Raw genomic sequence first — 11,211 nt, forward strand, 5'->3', positions numbered from 1 at the left:
CCTCACGCGGGCACCAGCCGCCGAGCCAAGGCAGCCGACCCCTCTTCCTCACGTGGAGGTATGCCCTAACTGATCCGGTATAGTTCCTTCATAGATAGGTATGGATGGGTAGGCTAGCAGTGACGTTTGGGCATTGATTTTGTATCCATGCAAGCTTTTCGCTTGATTTCCAAATGGGTTTTGAAGGATTTTGCTTGGGTTTAGTGGACATCTTTGCTCCTTTGTTTGGGTTTTGATTCTTCGAAATGGATTTAGTGTTGGTAGACTCGGTTGTTGATTCCTCATGTTGCCTCTCAAGGGATTTTGATTGTTGTTCGGTTTTGATGGTTGGAGAACTTCTTGTAAATTTGCAAAATGAACCCAAGGATGTCTTGTTCCAGCACAACGTTTTTGATATGTTGCTCCGCAATAGAGAGAATTTTGTTTGGTTCTTGGTGCCTGGTGTTGTCTCATAATAGTTTTGATTCATCGGATGGGTTAAGTTGTGGTGGTTTTTGAAGAATGTTGGAAATTTCATGAATGAATTTGGGATATTTTGTGTCGGGTTTGAAGCTGTGATGGGTTTCCAGTGTTGCTGGAATTTTGTGTCTGAGTTAGAATTTCGGGCAAGATTTGGAATTTCTAGTTTGATTTGTATTTGAAGTTGAGATGGATTAATTAGGGTTAAACCAATCTAATTCTGATTTATGTGGTTAATCGAGGATCGTATTCGATTTGTAGTTACCTTAAATATATTTGGAGATTTGATTTAGCTGTTTAATTTATATGTAATTAGCTAAATCTGTACATCACAGATTTGCAGGACTTTGATTCGGGACAAGCGTCTCGACATGAGACTATTTGATACGATCTTCTTTTGAGACGGGTACTTCTTACCTTGATTCTGTAGTTCTTTGAACTTGGTTCATGGACTATATTTTGGTCAAGAACTGCTTTACCTTGACTCCACTCGTAGTTTTTCCTGTGCTTGATACTTCCACTTAAAAACTTTGAGATATTCGTTTTTATATCCATACAGTCTCTTGTTGCTATCACTGATATTTAGTAGAAACTAGATACCAACCTTGTATGTTTTGTTTGCTATTTACTTATGTAATGTATTGAGCATGCTAGCTTCATGTAGCATACCTTATACCTAATTTTAGCTTATGTTTATATAATGACTGCTGCATTGTACGCATCATGTCATTGCATGCATGCAGGCGACCACTTCTCCCTTGTGGGGGGAGTGAGCCGTCGGGCCGCGCCGCACACTCGGTCACTCATGAGTAGTGGTAGCTGAAGGAGATATCGCTTGTCCTGTCATGCCGCACTCGGCCACTCATGGGTAGTGGTAGCTGGAGTTGTGAGTAGCAGGGATCCCCTTCGCTTAGTAGCTAGATAGCTGCTTAGCACCTGTCCATCCGGTCACTCGAGAGAAGTGGCGGCCTTTGGGTGGTACAGTTGTCATCGATCCGGCCTCTCGACGATACAGGGGTCGTGATGCAAAGAGGTGGGCGGGGTGACCATTCGTGCATACGTTGTTGTTATTATTCTTATGTTGTTGTTGCATGCTTATGCTGCTGTTGTTTACTTGTACTGTTCACATATGCTATTATTGCTTACATACTGCTGTCGCTCACTTATGCCGTCATGTTTGCTTATGTTGAGATATACCCTCGTTGTGGGTGTTTAGACTTTAGTTTTTTTTATTGAAAATGTTTATATACCTTACATATTACCTCTGTAGTTATGAGCGGTACCGCAGCAGATTAGTATTACTTCTGACCTTCTTTTGCTAGTCTAGGATATGGTTTAAGGTATGAGCATATATCTACGATTTTATTTTAGTATATGTTATCCCCTTTATGAGACTGTATACTGTTGGCTTATTCTATTTATATGTTATGTTCATGTGCTATCTTTTCCTATACCCGCTGAGTTTCCTATACTCACCACCTCGCAAATTGGTTTTCTTTCACCAGGTAAGAAGTAGATGAGTCATGAATACTTGGAGGGCCAGCTGCCAGTCCCATGTCACACTCGAGGATAATTTTTCTATTTGGTTTTGTTATTATTTGGGTGGTATGTTGATTCTGTGTATTTTTTTCTTTCCAATAAGTCAATGTGAATTTTGGAGTCAAGTCTGGTGATTGTAGGTGTTTTTTTAGTGCCGTTGTTGCTCTTACGTTCATATTGTTTTGTGTTTTTCGCTGTGCGCGTTTACTTTCAGCAATGTAGGCTTATTAAAATGGGTGGTTGTGTTTATTTTAGTCCAACCGAGTGGGCTGATTATATTAAATTGCGTGGTTGTGTAAATATTCCTGTCGTATGTGGCTGATGTATATTTTGTGTGTAGTAATGTTTCAAATTGTCACTGGTACAGGGGAGATGTTGCCGAAATTTCTTCGGGCAGAGACTCCTCTGGGGCGTGACACCCGCACTGCTAATCCAAGACCTAGTCTTGGGACGTTCCTTTGTCTTTTTTTTGTGTGTAGGATGTCTCAAATTGAAGGCTTCAGTACAGTACATCCTCCCTTGTTCAACGGGGATGACTGTTGGTTGCTACTTGGAATATCATACTGGTTCTTCTGTATAAAAATTTTGTACAAGTCCCGAACCATTCTTAACAACCTATTGTGTTCTTTAGAAATTAAATTTGGAATCGCAAATATAACTTAACATTATTGATTTCAAATTCAATTTATCTGTTCTTAGAGGTTTAGACTTGGATTGCAAACAATATTTAACATTATTAATCCAAATCCGCCCATGTTACAAATTCGATTAAATATTTATTTCAGAGATCGGCTTCCAGGTTAAACATGGCGAGGTACTAGGCCTTCTTGGGTATGGGATCATCCACCACTTCCTAGAAAAAGCCTTTCAACGAAATTCAATATTTAATCTCTTTATAGTAACCCTAGGTTTAACAAATAAGAACAATCAAATCACAAGATCGAAAAAAAAACAAAAGAAACACAAACTCGAATCATAAATTTGAAACCTAGAATCATTAGCCTCTTGTGTTTGGTATTTCAAAATCCGTACAAAGAAAACTAGTATGATGCAGAACAAGACAGCTAGTTATACCTTTCTTTATAGCTAATAAACCTCACGATCTTCTATCGTATTCCTCTTCTTATTTCGGACGTCGTGTGGGCGACGATCTACCGAGACGAGAATCCACCCAAACCTCCTTCTTCTTGCAAGTTTCAGCCACCAACAATCTCCTAGAGATGTAGAATTTCGGCCACCAACAAGCTCCTTGAGAGTTGATGCCACCAGCCACCAAAGAAGAAGAAAAGGAGGAGAGGAAGAAGATGAGGGCCGGCCACCACAAGGAAGAGAAGAGAGGAATACTAGATGATATATTGTTATGAGGTGAGGCACCTCTACCCTCTCTTTTATATTCCTTGGTCTTGGCAATTAAGGAAAGTTTTAATAAAAACTTCCTTATTTTCCTTGCCATAGAAAGAAAAATTTAATTAAAATTTCCTTGTCTTGTTTCTATTGGCTGACCACCTCAAATCCTCCAAACAAGGAAAGTTTTAAACACAAAATTAAAACTTCCTAATTTATTTTCGGAAATTTTTAAAATAAAAATTTCTCTTTAAAAAATTCCCTTCATGGTTGGTTATAAGAGAAACTTTTATAAATTAAAATCACTCTATTAAAACATGTGGATGATTACAATAAAGAAAGTTTTATCCAAAATTAAAAACTTCCTTTCAATCTACAAATAAGGAAAGATATCAAACCTTTTCCTTAATCCTTTGTAGAAAGCTATAAAAGTAAAGATTTAATTTTAAAACTCTCTTTTAAAATCATGAGGATGGTTACAAAAAAAGAAAGTTTTATCAAAAATTAAAATCTTCCTTTTAACTACAAATAAGGAAAGATATCGAACATTTCTCTTGAACTTTTGTAGAAAGCTATAAAAGGAAAGATTTAAATTTTAAACTCTCTTTTAAAACCATGACTTCCACATAAGGAAAGATTTTAAAATAAACTCCTTTTATTATTTACTTTTTTATGTGGTCGTCCACCTAAGCTTGGGCTCCAAGCTAGGGCAGGGCCGACCACCACTTGGTCCATCCAAGGCTTATCTTGGCCGGCCCTTGCTTGGGCTCCAAGCTTGGCTTGGCCGACCACCTAAGGATGGGTAAGAAGGTGGGTATAAGACTTTATAAATAAGAGGCTACAATAGGGACCGAGAGGAGGAATTGGTTTTGGTCTCCCGATGAACTTGAGCTTCCCGTGTTCGCCCCGAACACCCAACTCGAGTTCATCAATAATATCTCATTCCACTAAAGAGTTATTATTGAACTACTACACCAATCACATATTACTATATGGGCTCCTTCTTATCATGAGTGTGTTAGTCTCCCTATGTTTAAGATATAGAATACTCGCTAATTAAATGAGTTATTGACAACTCACTTAATTAATATCTAGCTCCAATAGTAGTACCACTCAACTTCATCGTCATGTCGGACTAAGTCCATCTGCAGGGTTTACATGACAATCCTTATGAGCTTTTCTTAGGGACATCATCAACCTAGATTCCTAGGACACAGTTTCCTTCTATAATCAACAATGCACACTATAAATAATATTATTTCCCAACTTATCGGGCCTATTGATTTATCGAACTAAATCACACCCTTTGATAAATTAAAGAAATAAATACTAAATATATGTACTTGTTATTATATCAGTATTAAGAGCTCACACTTCCATAATAACAAAGATCTTGTTCTTTTATGCAGTCAGTATAAAAAGAACTTACCTTAAATTGTCTTGCTTAATACACTCATAGTGTACTAGTGTAATTTTATAGTCAAGATAAACTAATACCAAATTACACTACGACTATTCCAATGATTTGTTCATATCCATCTTAGTCGTGAGCTACTGTTTATAATTTATTAGGAACTAATAACATGATCTTTCACACACCATGTTGTCTACAATATAAATTAATTGAACAACTACACTTAGCATATAAATGTAGACATTTGACCAATGTGATTCTTTATTTCAAAATAAATGTTTACAAAAAGCTAGGCTTTTAGTATACACTCTAACAATGACTTTCCGTACTGGAAGAAGCGGATGGAGGTCTACCTGAAGACGGACTTAGACCAATGGTTCAGCGTCACAAAAAGTTACAGAGCACTAGTTGACAACTCTGAAATTCCACTAGAGCCGGAACAGTGGACTCCAGACATGAAGAAGAAAGCTTCAACAAATTTCAAGGCCCTCAACACGCTACAATACGGGCTGACGAAGGAAGAGCTGGACTGGGTAGGACCTCACCAGAATGCGAAAGAACTTTGGGATAAGTTGATCGAGCTACACGAAAGAACGAGCGCCGCCAAGGTAACGAAACACGACTTGCTTTTAAATAGATTATTTAACATTAAAATACAGGAAATAGAAATGGCAAGTCAGCTCCACGCAAGGATCAAAGGACATCCTCAACGGACTCCACGCAATAGGACATCAAATGGAGAATCGGGACTTAATAAGGTATGCCTTGAACTCTTTTCCACGCAATAATTTGTGGGCTTCTATCGTGGATGCCCACAAAATATCTAAAAATCTATCCAAACTAAAGTTAGATGAACTTTTCTGTGAATTAGAATTGCATGAGCAAACTAATGTCGGGACCGAGAAAGGTGTAGCTTTGTTTGCAGGCTCTTCCAAGGAGAGATCTAAAAACAAGCCTAAACCCGAACAAGAGTCTGATCAAGAGACTGAAGATGAAGAGTACCTGGTAAGGAAGATGTTCAATAGGAGAAATAACAGCTTCAGCAAGAAGGACTTGCAGAAGATCAACTCCCCCGAACCAAAGAACTTAACGTGCTTCGGATGCAACAAGAAGGGACACTACAAGAACGAGTGTCTGAAACTAAAGCGCGACAAAACAAATGCATCCAAGAAGAAGGCTCTCAAAGCGACTTGGGATGACTCCTCCTCGGATGAATCGGAGGCCGAAGATCAGAAGCACCAGAGCCACCTCGCGCTGATGGCCCTCAAAGAAGAATCAGACGAAGAATCTGAAGAGGGGCCTGAACCTGAATCGAGCCACGAGTCAGTACTCGTTTCCGAAGGCCCTGACGAGGTAAATGTTAATTTAAATAAAAAATTCTTTAAAATTATTTCGTGCTTGAATAAGAAATTGATAACTTTAGAAAATGAAAATAAAATACCCCTTGAGGAAAATCAAAACCTCAAGGAAGAAAGCACAAAATCAAATCCAACTCAAGATCCAACACTTGAGGAAGAAAATTTATCATTGAAAATAGAAATTAGCAAATTAAAAGAAATGTTAGAAAAATTTACAACTAGATCTAATATTAAATAATCAAAAAGAAATTTACAACAAAACCGGACTTGGCTACAAGTCAAGCTCGAATAAAACATTTAAATTGTTAATAACCCAACACAAACAATCAAGTAAAGCTTGGGTTCCGAAAGCGTGCTTAACCATGCAAGTAGAACTTAACCAATACTACATACCTAAAGAAAAATTATCACGCCCCGGGTAGTCCCTGCCAGAAGAAATTTCGGCAGCATCTCCCTTGTCCAGGTGACAATATGAATCCAGAATACATATATCTAATCCTCGGCCCACACGGCCGGAACAATACAACACAAATAATAAACAAGCCATGCAGTTTATATCAACATTCCACACAATGTAATATGTGTTGGGTTTTTCGGGCCGCGAAAACCGCTTTTCGCGTCGCGGAAACCCCGAATCACCCAAAGCCGTAGATCCGTGCTAGGAAAATTTCTGGAAAACACGAGTACGAGTTTTAATACTTTGATCTACAGTAGATCTACAAAGAAAACATTTTACCTTCGATGCGTGCCCTCGCAAAATCCCGCTTGTCCAAGGTACGTGTCGGATCTCCAAAGTATCAAGATAGATACTTCTCTAGTGATATCCACACGAACAAGGAGTACTCTCTAGCACTCAAGGATGGAGAAGAAAGACCCCAAGTGTGCTAGCACTCTCTCTAGGGCTCTCGGATGGGAATGGAAGAAGAAAGGAAAGCAAAGAAGAGAATACAATACACTCCTCTAAAAATATTACCTTTCTTCTTGGACTTCTTGGATTAACTCACTCACCCACCTTCTTCCACCATCAAAGTCACGGCAACCACTAGCCAAGAGAGGGAAGAAGCAAGGAAGAAGAAGATACAATTACCACACAATCAAATCACCAAATGAAAAACCCCTCCTCATTAGTGTGTGGCCCAATAGGTTCTTGTAACGTTGGCAATGTTTCTAAACTCCTTTAGAAACATAAGCAATGAGCGGCATCTAGCAATATATCATTGCTACCCAAGTTACAAGAAATGTTGAGATCCAACATCACCTTGTGACTACTAATTGTGACTCCTCACAATATGTGACATTGTCCTTCTAACCTAGACATCTAGATTGATCAATGTGAGGCATAGACCGTGTCATCCTCTAATCAATCTAAATCTTGAACTCCAAGTAGACTCACTCGATCAAATGAGCTCAACATCTCATGTTGACTCACTTGGGCATGGCCATGCACTTAGTGGTCTCACTCTATCAAGAATACCGATGTCGCTCCCGTCATATGAGAGGGATAGATCTCATCTACATCACTCACATCTCTCTGCATAATTCATTATATACCCAGTAATCGCCTTTATAGTCCACCCTGTTACGGGTGACGTTTGACGAAACCAAAGTGCATAACTCCTTATGTAGGGATCCATGGTGACTTCAGGTCAAAGGACTAATAGTCATACTAATAGCCACATGAGAAAGTATATGACACTCATATAACGATCCATGATATTTTCTCATGGCGGGTCATTCAGTATACATTCTCTAATGCATACCCATGTGTCAGCTTGATATCTCTATATCCATGACTTGTGAGATCAAGTCATCGAGCTGACCTACATGCTAGTCTTATTGTATTAACATTGTCCCTGAATGTTAATACTCGACTAGGAATGATTTAGAGTAGTGTTCCCTATATCATCTCACTATCGATTCAACTAATCGATTGATATAGGTATGAACCTTCTACTCAAGGACGCTATTATACTTAGTCTATTTGGCACTAATACAAATAAGTATAATAACCAAACAAATGCCTTTATTAATATACAAGAATTTGATACAATGAGTCCATACAATCATCAAATGATTGGCTCTAGGGCTCTAACTAACAATCTCCCACTAGCACTAGTGCCAATCAATATAGGCTCTAAGGCCTAATGACCTAGTGTGACCATCATGCTTTCTCTGTGCCAAAGCCTTGGTCAAGGGATCTGCGATGTTAGCCTCTGTAGGTACTCTGCAAATCTTCACATCTCCTCTATCGATAATCTCTCGAATGAGATGGAAGCGTCATAGTATCTGCTTGGTCCGCTGGTGTGAGCGAGGTTCCTTCGCCTGTGCTATAGCTCCATTGTTGTCACAATAGAGCTCAACTGGGTCAGCGATGCTAGGAACCACCCCAAGTTCAGTGACGAACTTGCGGATCCAAACTGCCTCCTTTGCTGCCTCTGATGCAGCAATATACTCGGCCTCTGTTGTAGAATCAGCTACTGTGTCCTGCTTCAAACTCTTCCAGCTCACAGCACCACCATTTAAGAAAAACACGAACCCTGACTGCGATCGGTAATCATCCTGATCGGTCTGGAAGCTGGCATCACTGTAACCCTTTACAGTTAGCTCATCATTGCCTCCATATATCAAGAAATATTCTTTAGTCCTTCGTAAGTACATAAGAATATTCTTGACCGCTATCCAGTGACTTTTACCTGGATCTGACTGGTATCTGCTCGTCATGCTCAAAGCATACGAGACATCAGGTCGAGTACATAGCATGGCGTACATGATCGATCCTATGGCTGAGGCATAAGGGATCTGATCCATGCGATCTCTCTCCTCTCTAGAAGAGGGACCTTGAGTCTTCGAAAGACTCACGCCATGTGACATCGGCAGAAATCCCTTCTTGGAATTCTGCATGGCAAACCGAAGGAGTACCTTATCAATGTATGTACTCTGACTTAGGCCAAGCAATCTCTTAGATCTATCTCTATAGATCTGTATCCCTAGAATGCGGGATGCCTCACCTAAGTCCTTCATTGAGAAGCAACTCCCTAGCCAGGTCTTGACAGACTGAAGCATAGGGATGTCCTTCCCAATGAGTAGTATGTCATCCACATACAATATGAGGAAGACAACTATATCCCCTACAACCTTCTTGTAGACACAAGGCTCATCTTCGTTCTTGATGAAACCAAACTGTTTGATTGCATCATCGAATCGAAGATTCCATCTCCGAGAAGCTTGCTTTAGTCCATAAATGGACCTATGCAGCTTGCATACTCTGCTAGCATGCTGTGGATCTACAAAACCCTCAGGTTGTGTCATGTACACATCCTCGAGCAGGTTTCCATTCAGAAACGTGGTTTTGACATCCATCTGCCATATCTCATAGTCATGGTAGGCTGCAATAGCAAGCATGATCTGAATAGACTTAAACATCGCTACTGGAGAAAAAGTTTCATCATAGTCAATACCATGAATCTGCTTGAAACCTTTAGCTACCAAGCGACCTTATAGATAAGTCCATCCATGTCAGTCTTTCTCTTAAAGACCCACTTACACCCAATGGGTTTTACCCCTTCAGGTGGATCAACTAAAGTCCATACTTGGTTGGTGTACATGGGATTCCATTTCGGATCTCATGGCCTCTAGCCATTTCTCGGAATCTGGTCTCATCACAGCTTCCTGATAGGTGGTAGGCTCATCCTCTATGAGCATAACGTCATCATGGTCAGACAAGAGAAATGAGTATCTCTCAGGCTGACGACGTACCCTATCAGGCCTGCGAAGAGGTATGTCTACTTGAACCGGTTGTTGTTCCTCAACTCCTTGTGGAACAACATCATCCACAACACTTTGTGGTTCCAGTTCAATTTCCATCGAGGCATTAGTGCTATTATTCACATCTTGAACTTCTTCAAGATCGAACGCGCTCCCACTAGTCTTTCTAGAAACAAAGTCCCTTTCTAGAAAGACCCCAGTCTTTGCCACAACTACCTGGGAATGTAGAAGTAATATCCCTTAGTTTCCTTGGGATATCCGATGAAATAGCACTTGTCAGATTTGGGTTCTAATTTGTCTGAGACTTGACGTCGAACGTAAGCCTCACAACCCCAAATCCTCATGAAAGACACCTGGGCATCTCTCCCAGTTCATATCCTATATGGTGTCTTTATCACGGCCTTGGATAGAACTCGATTGAGAATGAAAGCTGCCGTGTCTAGAGCATATCCCCATAGATATGTCGGAAGATCTGTGTGACTCATCATAGATCGTACCATATCTAATAAGGTACGATTCCTCCTTTCGGATACACCATTCCACTGTGGTGTTCCACGAGGAGTGAGTTGAGATAAAATCCCACACTCAGCTAAGTAGTCACGAAACTCATGGCTTAAGTATTCACTACCTCAATCTGATCGAAGTACCTTAATACTCTTGCCAAGCTAGTTCTGTACTTCATTCTTGAATTCTTTGAACTTTTCAAAGGATTCAGATTTATGTGTCATTAAATACACATAACCATATCTACTGAAGTCATCAGTAAACGTGATGAAGTATCTATAACCGCCTCTAGCAGTGACATTGAAAGGGCCACATACATCACTATGTATGAGTCCTAACAAATCAGTCGCTCTCTCGCTGTGCCCACTAAAGGGAGTCTTGGTCATCTTGCCTCGTAGGCATGATTCGCATATCTCATATGATTCAAAATCAAATGAGTCTAGCAAACCATCCTTATGGAGCTGGGATAAGCGCTTGTCATTTATATGACCTAAGCGACAGTGCCAGAGATAGGTGTGGTTCATATCGTTCGATTTGAACCTCTTGGTACTAACGTTATAGACAGAGCTCTCAAGGTCTAGAATATAGAGTCCGTTCATCAGAGGTGCACTACAATAGAACATATCGTTTAAATAGACAGAACAACATTTGTTCTTTATTATAAACGAGAATCCTTTCTTGTCCAAACAAGAAACTGATATAATGTTCTTAGTCAATGCAGGCACATAACAACAATCATCTAACTCTAGTATAAGCCCAGAGGGCAGAGATAGAAAATAAGTCCCTACAGCAACAGCAGCAACCCGTGCTCCATTGCCTACTCGTAGG

The sequence above is a fragment of the Zingiber officinale genome, chromosome 2A (genome assembly GCF_018446385.1).
Source record: "Zingiber officinale cultivar Zhangliang chromosome 2A, Zo_v1.1, whole genome shotgun sequence".
In the NCBI taxonomy this organism is placed as follows: domain Eukaryota; kingdom Viridiplantae; phylum Streptophyta; class Magnoliopsida; order Zingiberales; family Zingiberaceae; genus Zingiber; species Zingiber officinale.